Below are 14,295 nucleotides of genomic sequence, written 5' to 3'. Positions count from 1 at the left end.
TGAGTAGAAACAGTATCTGCCCTTAAGAAGCTGCTAATTTGATTAGACTAGGTTAAACATATAAAAAGGCAAATATGTAACATATATAAGCCAAATGAATGGAGTTGACATCAATGTTTTAAGAGCCCATACAAAGGGAATATCACGACCCAGTGGAGGAATCTCTACTCACACTTGGCTTGTCATAAAAAGCAGTGCTCAGATTAGCACAGAAGGAGGAAGTACAAGTGTATGAACTAATGTGAGCAAATATACAAAACCAGGAAACGATGAACAGCAATCCATAAGACAGATTTCCCTTACAAAGAAGACACGTTTTTGTTTTTCTATTTTTATTTTTAAAGCAAAGCACATTTTAAGCTTAAAGTGTATTTTTTTAAAAAAAATATAATTTTTCTTTATAATTAATAATTATGCTAAAATGCTTCTGTATCATATAAGCGAACAAAAGATGTTTTTAGTAATAGCCTCTAGGGTTTATCATTTTAATATCAACATGACTTGTTTCTTACACGTGGAAGCATTTAACATTGTGTTCATATATAAAGAACAATAGTTATTCCATTTATTCTGAAGATTTACATCTCAAATTATAGGGAAAAAATGATTAAGTTCCATAGAAACATGGGTTAAAAAACAAATTTTTTATCCTTTCAAAATTTCTGAGATTTGGAAGCATTTGCCATTGTATTTATATATAAAGTTAAAAAAAATACAAGAATTCACAATACAGTTTCCCCAAAAACTAAAACTATTAATATTTTAAAAGGGGGTTTTAAGATTCTTAAAGGTATAATGGAGTAGAACAAAGTACTTTAATGTTTCATTTCCCAAAAAATATAAAAATCTGAGACTTTTTAACTTAATGGTAATAACACATGTATGTTTACTATGTGTCTGACACTACTCTTAAGTGCCTAACATACATTTTTAATGGTATTAATAATATAAGATGTAACAGTTTGCTTTTTTTAAGTTATTTTCTTAATAATTTTAAGGTGCTTAGTTCTAACATTTAATGTTTTATGTGCCATTATTTTGCTTTTACTGCAAAAGAAAGATCTGGCTCCCAAAGATAAAGGAGATTTTTGGTAAATGGTGAAGGTAAAGAAATAAATGACCCACTTGGCTAGTGTGTAATTACACTGCCTGAGATTGTAACAATCTATCACATGAAGGAGGATGACACCACGCTAAGGGGTGAGTCAAAGGAGATAGCCTTTGACTAACTACGGGACCCTGACGATCGATACTCCACAGATATTGTGCTCTCAAAAACAATTGAATTCTAAAAAAGTTTGAAAATAGATTCCCCCTTTCCTTTGATACTGATCGGAGACCTATCTTGACCTTATCCTGGAAGAGTAATACTTTCTTAAAAAGGTGTATGAAACATATAAATCGTTTCCATCTCTGGACTGTTCTTTCAAAAGGATATTTAACACATTCCTATTAAAATAACAGTCTGCAAGCCAAAAAAAAAAAAAAAAACTGCTGAAATCTTTCCTTATTGCATAAATATGCCTTCCTGATTGGCTGTTATCAAGTTATCATAATACTTGGCACATGACAGATAAGTACTCCAAAGGCTCAAAACTTGAAAAATCTATCAGAAAATAAAAGTTTCCAAATAAGGGTTACAGTGTATACCCTGAACTTGATACAGTACTTAATAGATAGCAAGTGATTTGACTATGTAAAAAGCAAACAGAGGCCAGGCATGGTGCCTCACGCCTGTAATCCCAGCAATTTGGGAGGCTGAGGCGGGTCGATCACCTGAGGTCAGGAGTTCATGACCAGCCTGGGCAACATGGTGAAACCCCATCTCTACAAAAATTGGCCTGGTGTGGCGGCAGGCACCTATAATCCCAGCTACTCAGGAGGCTGAGGCAAGAAAATCGCTTGAAGCTGGGAGGCAGAGGTTGCTGTGAGTTGAGATCGTGCCACTGCCCTCCAGCCTGGGTGACAGAGCGAGACGCTGTCTCCCAAAAACAAAAAAAAAAAGAAGTTTTACAAATAAAAAAACTTTTATGTCCATTAAATATTTTACAAAATAATTCCACAGGATAATCACATTAGAATTGTCTTAATACAGTGTATCATGTTTTATTTTTATTTTTGAGACTGAATCTCGCTCTATCGCCCAGGCTGGAGTGCAGTGGCACAATCTCAGCTCACTGCAACCTCTGCCCCGAGGGTTCACGTGATTCTCATGCCTCAGCCTCCTGTGTAGCTGGGATTGCAGGAGTCCGCCACCACGCCTGGTTAATTTTTTTTTTTTTTTTTTTTTTTAATTTTTAGTAGAGATGGGATTTCACCACGTTGGCCAGGCTGGTCTCTAACTGACCTCAAGTGATCCACATGCCTCGACCTCCCAAACTGCTGGGATTATAGGCATGAGCCACCATGCCCAGTCTCATATTTTATTTAGAAACACTTGAACAGTATCTCTACATGATCCCTATTACCACAGTTATAATTAAATTCATTAAGCTATATCAAAAAATGTTCAAATTCAAATTATATGATATATAATTTCTGGGATGTTTGTATACAGCATTTTAAGTATCTGTAACTACAAAAGCAAGTGTCTAAAACACACTCTGAAAGAGATTAAGTGGAAAGTAAAATCTCATCTAAATTCCAATAATTGTTTTCTTTTCACAGAGGCTAGTATTAACAAATATAATGTAATCCATGGAAAATCATGATTATTATAATATGAAAGATTATAAAATTAAACTTTTTAGAAAGTTTGGAATTTTGTACTGACACTATAGCATCTGCTATTCACAGAGGATGACAGATATTTTGCAAAATGTCAGTATGAGAAGGATACTACATGAAACTGCAGGATATCACCTCTATTCTAGAGGGTTGTAGCAACCCACTCCCTCCCAAAGCACACTCTTGTTAGGATAAAATAAGAATTCCTAGATACACAGGCTATGCCTCAAACCAATTAAATCCCTGGGAGTGCAATTCAGGCAATGGAATTTTTTTAAAAGCTTCCTACATTCCAATATGTAGACAAGGTTAAGAACTACTGCTGGTATACATCTGTTTGCAAAGGTGAAGAAGTTTGAAAGAAGTAGACAAAAAGAGTGAAAGCATAAGATAAGAACACCATTGGATAACAAAGATGAGTATACTTCACTCCAAAATCTACAAAGGATTGGTGAGGCCAGTACCTCAGGCCTGTAATCCCAGCATTTAGGAGGCTGAGGCAAGAGGCCTGCTTGAGGCCAGGAGTTTGAGACCAGTCTGGGCAACACAGCGAGACTCTGTCTCTACAAAAAAAATTAAAAAATTAGCCATGGGTGGCAGCAGTCTTAGTATTCAGGAGGCTGAGGCAGGAGAATTGTTTGACGCCAGGAGGTCAAGGCTGCTGTGAGCCAAGATTGTGGCACTGCATGCACTCCAGCCTGGGTGAGTGAGACCCTATCTCTTTAAAAAAAAAAAAAAAAAAAAAAAGATAAAATCTACAAAAGATAAAAGGGAGTAGAGATCAGTGGAAAGCCCTCACAAACTTTACAAACTAGCAATTTAATTACATTAACAAATTATTCTGTTAAAATACAAATACAACTTGAGGAAATTCATTGAATTGCTCACATGTATACCTTGTTATAAAATTTATTTAACAAAATGTAACCTAGCTAAAATAAGTCACAGTTAATGAGAACTCTGATTGTATGGAATTATCGTTTCAGAGAATAAAGGGATCTAGGGTGTAGATCTTGAATTTCTAGGAAAAACTTTGACGTCACTGTATATATATGAAGGCAAAGGAGTCTAGAAAAGACCAGGCTCAAGTAAGATGGCAAAAATTATATCAAGTAAGATGTCAAATTGATGACAGAAGGTGCACAAAAGAGTATCATTTCTATCACTGCCTACCAAAATTTGGTAGGATGGCATATGATATAAAAATACCAGACTTATTTTGAATATAACACATTTCATAAACTCAGTTTATTCCTGTGTTTTCAATTGAACTTAGGACAGTCCTGAGCTCACCCCATTTATGCTGGAAAAAAAAAAAAAAAGAAGAGAAAAAACAAAAGTACAAAAGACATCCACGGAATCTCATATCAGTGTTCATTTTTTTATTCAGTATCAAATATTTAAGACCCTGGTAGTGTATATCAGGTACTGGACCAGAGATTGAAAACATCAAAATTAATGGTACGGGCTTCTAGTCTACACAAAGAAGACTATGAGAAAATATAAAGAAAAAATACAAGGTATGTCTGGAACACAGGTTGCTTGGTGTGATTAGAGATGCATGAAAAAGATGAACGGCAAGGAAGACTTAAGGAATGGCACTAACAAGCCTTGAATGCCATGTCTTAGGTTCTTCAACAAAGTGGCTTTAATAATGGTACTAGGAAGGCTGCAATAGCATTGAAAGAGAGTGAAGACAAGGAAACCCACTGGTAGACTACTTGCGGACTTCTATAACTAAGGGTTTTTCAATGAATCTAGGTTGTAATCATAACCAATTGTTATAACGGGGTATAGATATAGATCATATAAACAATGGAAAGCTGTTCTGATCTCAGAATAGACCCTTGGGTTTTCTCTTTTCAACGAATACCTAAATATGGCTTGACATGTTATCAAAAACAGACCATGAAAAGTATAATAGCATTACCTAATACAAGTGTATCATAAAGCATAATAGCCTGTCACTGACATTTCACTTCTTTATTTTCCATTACATATCCTCTAATTACATGCCACTGGTCCACAGGATGTGTACCCTCAAAGTACATATAATCCAAACACTCCTAAATCCTTATCCCCTAAGCTTTTCCCTAACATTTCACATATGACACAGGAATTAACATTGCCATTTAAGATTGAGTAGACTGAGGTTTAGTGCGCATTATATAATTCCGAGGTCAAAAAACTACTAATTAAAAGCGCTTATTTTCAAAAACCCAGAACTGTATGAGGCCAAAACCTATGATCATTCTTCTATGCCAAACTTACCTCATGAGATAATTTTCTTCTAATCATGAATAGATTACAACCTTAAGAAGCCTAGCAACTTCGAGTTCATCTTCTTTTATAATACAAAACATTACATAAGTTGAGAACTTTTTGAGACATAACTCATATATAATTTTATGAATTTTGACAAACGCAGACAATTGTGTCAGGACCCCTAAGAATACCGTCAGATTCAATTATTCACGAGGAATCACAGGGTTCAGTCATCTTCATGGTTACGATTTCTTGAATCTTGTCTTGGTACAAAGTCAACAAAGGGAGTTACATGGTATAAAATCTAGAGAAACCAGGTACAAGCTTCCAAGAGTCCTTTCCTTATGCAATCACAAAGGATGTGTCTAACTCCTCCAGGAATTTCACACATATCACAATGTGTGAAATGTTCGTCAAAGGAACCTTATTTAGAGACTCAGCTCCCCAGGTTTTCATTTGGGACTGGTTGCTTAGGGGCCCTCTGTCTAGTACATGCTGTAATTCTACACTCCCAGAAAGAAAACTGATGTTTACAATTAACTACATTGTTTGGACAAACAGTCTAGGCCCAGTGAGCCACTCATCATTTATGGAAAGTTCTATAACAGTGTAGGGACCTGTTTACCATTCAAATTCCCAGATGCCAGCGAAGGGTCCACCTCGTAACCGACCCTTTGTAAAGGATGAGTCGCTACGTTAACATTTTCTGCAAAGTTACATAATCGCCAACACAATCACGATACAGAACAGCTCCATCATGCCAAGAAAAAAAAAACCTTTGCACCCCTTTGTAACCAACCTCTACAACCACTGATCTAATTTCTATTCTTATAATGTGCCTATTCCAGAATGTCATACAAATGGAATCAATCACATTCACACATAGCCTTTTGAGTCTGGCTTCTTTCACTTAGTGTAATGCACTTCGGATTCATCCATGTTGTTATATGTACCAGTAATTTGTTCATTTTTATCGCTAAATGATAGTCTACTATGGATATACGACATATATTTTCATCTGCCACAATTCAATATGGTTTTCTCCGGTAAACTGTATTTCTACTTTACTTGAGTAAACACGTAAGAACTATACGAGGCCAAAACCTACGATCATTCTTCTACGCCAAATTTCTCTCATCGAAACACGCAATAGGATAGATGAGTCTCAAAATCATTATGCTGAGTGAAAGAAGACAAAAAAGAAGTACAGATTGCATAAAACCATTTATATAAAATTCTAGATAATGTAAGCTTATCTAGAGTGACAGAAGATCAATGACTGTCTGGGGCAGGGAGGGTGGGAGAGAGTAATCACGAAAGGGTAGGAAGAAACCTCTAGATTATGATGACAGTTTCATGGATAGATAAAAGCAGAGTGAACACTCAGTACCCTCAGGTTCTGCATCTGCAGATTCAACCAACCAAAGACTGAAAATATTCATATAAGAAAACATTTAAAAATAGCAATACAATAAAAAATAGTCCAGGTGCCGTGGCTCACACCTGTAATCTCAGCACTTTGGGAGGCTGAGGTGGGTGGGTGGTTCACTTGAGGTCAGGGATTCTAGACCAGCAGTCTCTACTAAAAATAGAAAAATCAGTCAGGCATGGTGATGTGTGCCTGTAATCCCAGCTACTCAGGAGGCTGAGGCAGGAGAATTGCTTGAACCTGGGAGGTGGAGGTTGTAGTGAGCTTAGATTGAGCCACTCTACTCCAGCCTGGGCAACAGAGTGAGACTCCATCTCCAAAAAAGAAAAAAAAATGCAAAATTTAAAATACAGTAAAACAACCATTTACAAAGCATGAACATTGTATTCAGTAGTATATGTAATCTAGAGATGATAAAGCGGGAGGATATGTGTAAGCTATAAGCAAATACTATACCATTTTATACAAGGAACTTGAGCATCTGTGGATTTTGGTATTCATGGGGGCCCTGCAACCAATTCTCTGTGGATACTAAGGGATTACTTGTGAAACTGTACATTTTAAATATGTACAGTTCATTGTATGTCAATTGTACCACAAAAAATAAACAAGGCCTTAGTCACGTCCATTATGTTTTCATTCTATTTTTTTATATTTATTATTGATGTCTACCATTTTTTCTGTACCCAGGACTATGTAACACACTTCCTATTTCACATTTGATATTAAACCATGTGAAGAATCATCCTTATGTAACTAACGAAAGGAAAATATTTAAGGAAGCTGAAATCCAGAGAGGCTAGTGATATTGAAAAACACCCAAAAACCAAGTGCTCTGCCAGTGTCACATATCCGGTAAGTTAAGAGATTCAAACCCACGTCTACTTTACTTAAAAGCTAATGGTCTTAATCACTATACCAAACAATATTAATATATCATCTTAAAGGAAGGATTCAGAGGATAGACACTGTGGTAAGCTGAATAACAGCCTCCCAAGTATGTCTAAATACTAATCCCCACAACCTGTATGTTACTTTATGTTACCTGTATGTTACCTGTATGTTACTTTACAAGGGACTTTGTGGATGTGATTACATTAAGGATATAGATATGAGGGCGTTATCCTGGATTAACTTGGTTGGGCATGTAATCATAAGCATCCTTATAAGAGACAGGAATGTTAGAGTGAGAGAAGGCATTGTGATGATGGAAGCAGAGGAAAAGGAGACTGACAATGGAGAAGCAGAGTCAGAGAGAAATTTGGAGATGCTATGCTGCTAGTTTTGAAGAGGGAGGAAGGAGCCATGAACCAAGGAATGAAGGCAGTCTCTAGAAGCTAGAAAAGTCAAGGAATTTCCCCCCCGAAACCTGCAATTGATTGAATGTTTGTATTCTCTATAAATTCATATGCTGAAATTTTAACTCCCAATGTGACAATATTAGGAGGTAGGGTCCTTTGGTCAGTAATTAGATTGTGAGAGTAGAACCCTCAGGAATAGAATTAGTGCCCTTAGAAAAGAGGCCCCAGAGAATTCTCTAGCTCTGCTTCCACCATGTGAGGATACAGTGAGAAATCAGTAGTTTTCAACCTGGGAGAGGGCTCTCATCAGAATCCAACCATGCTGACTGGCAGCAGATCACAGACTTCCAGCCTCCAGAAGTTTGACAAATACATGTTTGTACTTTAAGCCACTCAGTGTATGGCAATTTATTACAACAACCTGAATAGACTAAGACAAGCCTCCAGAGGAAACACCCATTTCAGACTTCTGAACTTCCAAAACGACTGTGTTATTCAAGCCAGTAAATTTGTGGTAATTTATTGCACAGCAATAAGAAACTAATACAGGCTCTATAGTCAATGTAGTTTCTTTCTTCCCTATTATAAATGCTCTATGCATTTGGTCTACAGTAAAAGTTCCTGATAATGATGGGGGTAAAAATGGCCTCTGGAAGCTTGGGTATGGGAGAAAATACAGAAGGCAGTACACTAAGCATTTATTCTTGTGGACTCTAGATATCTATGAGTCTTAGTAAAGCCCAAAACCCAGTATGTGCCAATAGCTTTAGGTCTTCCTTTGCAAATTTGAAAAATGCAAATGATGCCAAAGTAAACTATTCCCTAGGCTGACTTAAGACAACACAAATTCATTAGTGGGTCTGGAGGGAAAGAGTGGTATCAGAGATCTCACAGTCAGTCTGAGAATGATGTGGTGTTACCAAATCATACTAAACACAGGCTAGGACCAAACAAGCTATAGACAGTGTATAAAAAGCAATTCATTGTAGACTTTATTTTGTTTTTAATTATCCATGTAGAGATCCCATGAAAGAGAATGTTAAAACAAATTTCAAACCTAAGACTTGATTTTTCAGTTATTTCTATCTATAGTTACCATCTTTAAAGTTTGAAACCTATAATTCTTTCTTTCATTCATTCAACAAGCATTTATTGTCTACAATTCACAGCACATCATAATGAACAAAAATAAATACCGTCCTTTCCCTAATGGCATTTATAGGTTAGAAGGGAAAGATTATTTCAAAAACAATTACTAAACAGTGTAACAAGTACCATAACATGGGAAGTAGAAGTTGGTGTGAGGGACATGGCGGGAAACCTAAGCTAGTGAGGGAAATAGAATATGGAAATACTTGGAGACAAGAGATGGAAAAGAGCCTAAAGAAAGAGTGTGAGAATATGTAAGTGGCTATGTATTAGAGGGAAAGTGTCAAAGGAAGGAATGAGGAGAGATAATGCCTGACAGGTGAGTAAAAGCCAGCCATAAAGAGATGGCAAACTGGGCTTAAATCCCAGTGGTACGCATAGAGATAGCAATACCAGTCATTGTGATGATTCTCAATCCTGGCTGCAAATCTAAAGTCGTCCAGTAGAGTGCTTCGCTTCTACTGTGGCCTGGCAAAAACAGTTGATACAATCTGTGAAAAGTGAGAGTATCTGAAAACTCTGAGGACTGTGATTAATAGTTCTATGCATTCGCAAGAATAATAGCTAATAATTTTTTAAATTTATTTTGCAATTTTGTAATAAATGTTACAAATATTAGAGTTCCTGTATACCCTTCACTCAGTTTCCTCTAATGTTATAATCTTATATAACCAAACTACAATTATCTAAATGAAAAAGTTAACAGTGATACAATTAATCTTCAGAGTACATTTGATTTTTGCAAATTGTCAAATTAATTTTTTTTTTGACCAGTAACTAATACAGAATCCCAAACTGCAGTTAGTTGTCATGTCTTCTTAGTCTCCTCAAATCTGGAACAATTCCTCCATCTTTCCTTGTTTTTATGAACTCTGTATTTTTGGATATTACTGGCCATTTGTTTTGTGAAATTTGAGATTTGAGCTTGTCTAATATTTTCTCCCTTTTTTTTTTTTTTGCCCCCGGCTCTGTCGCCCAGGCTGGAGTGCAAAGGCACAACCTCAGTTCACTGCAATCTCCGCCTCCTGGGTTCAAGTGATTCTGCTGCCTCAGCCTCCCAAGTAGCTGGGATTACAGGCATGCACCACCACGCCCAGCTCATTTTTGTATTTTTAGTAGATACAGGGTTTCAACATGTTGGCCAGGCTGGTATCGAACTCTTGACCTCAGGTGATCCACCCACCTCGGCCTTCCAAAGTGCTAGGATTATAGGCATGAGCCACTCTGTCCGGTCAATATTTTCACTTAATTAAATGGAAGATTTGTATTTTTGACAAGAAGACCATGGAAGTGCTCTTGTGCTCTTCTCAGTGCATCATATCAGGTGGTATATGATGTCAAGAAGTCTTCTTACTGATGGTATTAACTTGATCATTTGGTGAACATGATGTCTGCCAGGTTTCTCCACTATGAAGTTAGTATGTTTCTTCCTTGTAATTAATAACTATCCAGTTGGGAGATACTTTGAAACAAGGGAATTACCTTTTTTCTCATTATTCCTTCATCTAAGTTTCAGTATTCACTGATTATTGCCTGAACTGTATTGTATTATACTGTACTGTGGTATGTGCCAAAAGATGATTTTTCTACATCTATTAATTCTTTTTACTTTTAAAAACTGGCATTCTACTGTAAGGAAGAGCTGTCCCTTACCTCCCATTTATAAATTATTGACTTCACTATGAACTAAAAAATATTTGTTCTACGGGTTTTTTATCTATTACTGTCAATATTATAATGTTGCTCAAATTGTCACAGATTTAGCTATTTAAAGATCTTTGGGGTTTATGTCCCTTTCACATGCTGCTATCCATTTTTGAGTACTTCCTTATCTTCTGGCACCACAAGATAATCTTATAGTTGCCCTTTCCTAGCTCTGAAATCAGCCATTTCTCCAAAAAGATCTAGTTTTTTAAGTTAACAAATGGCATACAGAAACTAAGATTTCGGGACTAGGTTTGCATTTTATCATTGGTTGTCACTGCTTCTATGTCTTCTCAGGAGATAGGGCTAGGTGACATAAGTATGTATGCGAATTGGGCATACCAACACATGTATATGTAATTGTTTATATCATCTTTCTATGTGTGTACACCTAACAATAAATTCTCATTGATATTTCATTCCAATCAATCACCACAGGATTCATTCTAGAGTTTCCTCTCCTTATTTGTAACTCCTTTCTCCAAAAGTAAGAAATCTTGCTCTCACTATCCAAAGTGGGAGTCAGGAGAGCAGGATTCTGAGTCTTGGCTTTGTCAGAAAACCAGCTGTATAATCTTAAGCAAATCATTTAACTTCTCCACAATGACTTGCTCATCCATAAAACAAGGAAAGGCATAAATGACTTCTCTCATGACCTACAGTGTTGAAAATCTCTGTATATCACTGTATCAGATATTTTGAAGGAAAGTATACATTAATCTAAGTATTGTTTTTTAAGACAGAGAAAAAAATTGATGAGAATTTTTTAAAATGAAAATTTTAAGTAAAAGAATTTCTAATTCTGCATATACAACCAAAATTTCTAATTACATGTTTGGTGAAAAAAGATAAATCATTGTACATCCAGCTATTTCATATTTAACCCCAAGTTTTAATTCTCAGTTATCCACAGATAGAGGAATAAAACATAAGGAAAACTCATAACAGGAATTCTCTCAGTATTTTCTCAGATGCATTTTTCCTAGTAAAAGTTAAAAACTAAAGGAAAAGTTGCAAGAACATATAAAAAAAATAAACATTACATCTAAATTTCGCACACTGCTTACATTCCAATACAATCGCTTTATTATGCTACCTCTTAGTCTCTCTCTGCGTATGTGCGGCAGACATTATTTTTTTCTGAATCATATGAGAGTTAGTTACAAATATCATGACACTTCAACCTTAATCTACATTTATAGCCTAAGAACAAAGATGTTTTCTTATATAATCGCAACACAATTATTACACTTCATAAATTTAGTATTAACAGTTTATGTGGTTGGTTGTTAATCCAGGTCCAATCACATATCACTTTCATACTAATATTTGAATACTGTGTTATTTACTAAAAATTAATTATACTTTTAAACAAGATAATGCAATACAAGACAATGAGAGTTATAGGGAGGCTGGACAATGCCAGAAAAAGTGATATATTATGATTTAGGAGGTTAGGTTCCACTTCCCTTTTATTATAACAAGCTGCCATCAGAACCTATCTCCTTAATAAGCTGGTGTGAGATGCCTTGAGCAGCAGCGAGTAAGAAACCCATAAGCTTTTGATGTCAGGTAGGATGGTTCCTTTTTATCCATTTTATATAGTGGGGTTCTAATTAAGAACAGTATTTACAAAAAAAGTATTTTTTGTGGTGTTTTGGTTTTGGGGTTTTTTTTGCACAAAAATGAATTTGAAAACAAGCTAAAGAAGTAAAGGTAAAAATAAGTAAAACACAGAGTAGGGAAAGGAAAGAAAAATCAAATTCTCCAAAGAATAAGAATGATCCTGACCCAAGTATTTCAGAATACAAAAGTCAAACACAGTCACAACCTTTTATTGTTCACCAAAGTTGAAGTAGCAAACTGTAAAGTCAAAAAAAAAAAAAAAAAAAAAGCTTTATTACTTGAAAAACCAAAAATGCTTCTGAAACTTCATTTATTCCACTGCAAAAGAGAAATAATAGTATCCACTTCACAGGGTTGTTGTGAGAATTTAATGAAATAATGTTTGTAAAGGGCTCAGTAAATCCCTGGCAAATTGTAAACACTCAAAAATAAAATTTAAAAAACATCCTAATACTGTTGGGTGAAGTGGCTCATGCCTGTAATTCCCAGCACTTTGGGAGACTGAGGCAGGAGGATTGCTTAAGCCCAGGAGTTTAACACCAGTCTGGGCAACACAGTAAGACCCCATCTCTAAAAAAATTAAATTAATTAGTCGGGCATGGTGTCATGTGCCTGTGGTCCCAGCTACTTGGGAGGCTGAAGGAAGAGGGCTGCTTGAGTCCTGGAGGTCAGGGCTGCAGTGAGCCATGTTTATGCCACTGCACTCCACCCTAGGCAAAACAGCAAGACCCAGTCTCGAAACGAAAAAACCACAAGAACAAAAAACAAACTAATACCAACTACTAATATTAAGAAGTTGACTGGGTATGATGGTTCACACCTATAATCCTAGCACCTTGGAAGCCAAGGTAGGTAGATTGCTTGAGCCTGGGGGTTCAAGACCAGCCTGGGCAACATAGTGAGACCTTGTTGCCCAGGAAAAAAAAAAAAAATTTAACCAGATGTGGCATGAGCCTCAGGGAGGCTGAGTTAAAAGGACTGCTTTGGCCCAGGAGGTTGAGGCTACAGTGAGCTGTGATCTTCACTCCAGCCTGGGTGGCAGAGCAAGACCCTAGCTCAAAACAAAAAAAGAAAACAGAAGTTGCATGATAGTTATGAGTACAGGCTCTAGAGTCAGAATGCCTCGGTTCAAATGTTAACTACTCAATATACTAGCCTTTGGATCTTGGTCAAGTAACAAACTTTTAAAGCTCTAGTTTCTTCATTTGTAAACTTGGGACAATTAATACTATCTATCCTCGTTGCTCTGTTTTTAAGATATGATGAGATAATCCTTATAAAAATACTTGGCACAGGGCCAGGTGCGGGGGCTCGCGCCTGTAATCCCACCACTTTGGGAGGCCGAGGCAGGCAGATCATGAGGTCAGGAGTTCGAGACCGGCCTGGCTAACAGGGTGAAACCCTGTCTCTACTAAAAATACAAAAAATTAGCCAGGCGTGGTGGCACGCACCTGTAGTCCCAGCTACTCAGAAAGCTGAGGCAGGAGAATCGCTTGAACCCAGGAGGTGGAGGTTGCAGTGAGCTGAGACCTCACCACTGCACTCCAGCCTGGGTGACAAAGCGAGACTCCATCTCAAAAAAAAATAAAATAAATAAATAAATAAAAATATTTGGCACAGTGTCTGGCTCAAAATTAATTGCTCAGTAAGTATTACCTATTATTCACATCACTATTATTATAATTATTTAAAATACTAGCATATCTAGCTCTAGATATTAACATATAAAGCTCTAAATTTTCTTTACTAATTCTTGAATAAACTTTTAGAATTATACAATCTTAGAGGTGAGGAGGACCTTACTATCCAATGAACTTATTTTAATAGTAAAATTGACCATATATTTGCAATAAGTTATTTGTGTTTACATCTCCCCTCTTTAAACCTCAAGCTCTATGCAAATAGACTATTACTTTCTTCTCACTTGCAATCTGTCTATCATGAATGTATATGAAAATTATGATCTTTTTTTTTTTTTTTGCTTATTCATTGTCATGTAACCAGTTAATGACTCGGCTGAGAATACAAAGGCATCAAACTGCATAGTGTTCTTTCCATGAAATCACACTAATCTTGTATTAGAGAAAGACAACT

At 36.3% G+C, this 14,295-nt stretch overlaps 2 protein-coding genes across 7 annotated transcripts in view; one reads left to right on the top strand and one right to left on the bottom strand.

Annotated features, from left to right (window-relative positions):
• The window catches only part of RPS3A (ribosomal protein S3A), a 1,130,248-nt gene that overhangs the window by 691,761 nt on the left and 424,192 nt on the right, over positions 1–14,295 (top strand). The gene's annotated exons all lie outside the window — the stretch shown is intronic.
• LRBA (LPS responsive beige-like anchor protein) overlaps positions 1–14,295 on the bottom strand; it is a 758,453-nt gene that overhangs the window by 399,564 nt on the left and 344,594 nt on the right. The window lies entirely within an intron of this gene.

This window comes from Macaca thibetana, chromosome 5 (genome assembly GCF_024542745.1).
Source record: "Macaca thibetana thibetana isolate TM-01 chromosome 5, ASM2454274v1, whole genome shotgun sequence".
In the NCBI taxonomy this organism is placed as follows: domain Eukaryota; kingdom Metazoa; phylum Chordata; class Mammalia; order Primates; family Cercopithecidae; genus Macaca; species Macaca thibetana.
Note: the sequence above shows the minus strand (reverse complement) of the source record. Positions and strands in the feature narration are given on the sequence as shown.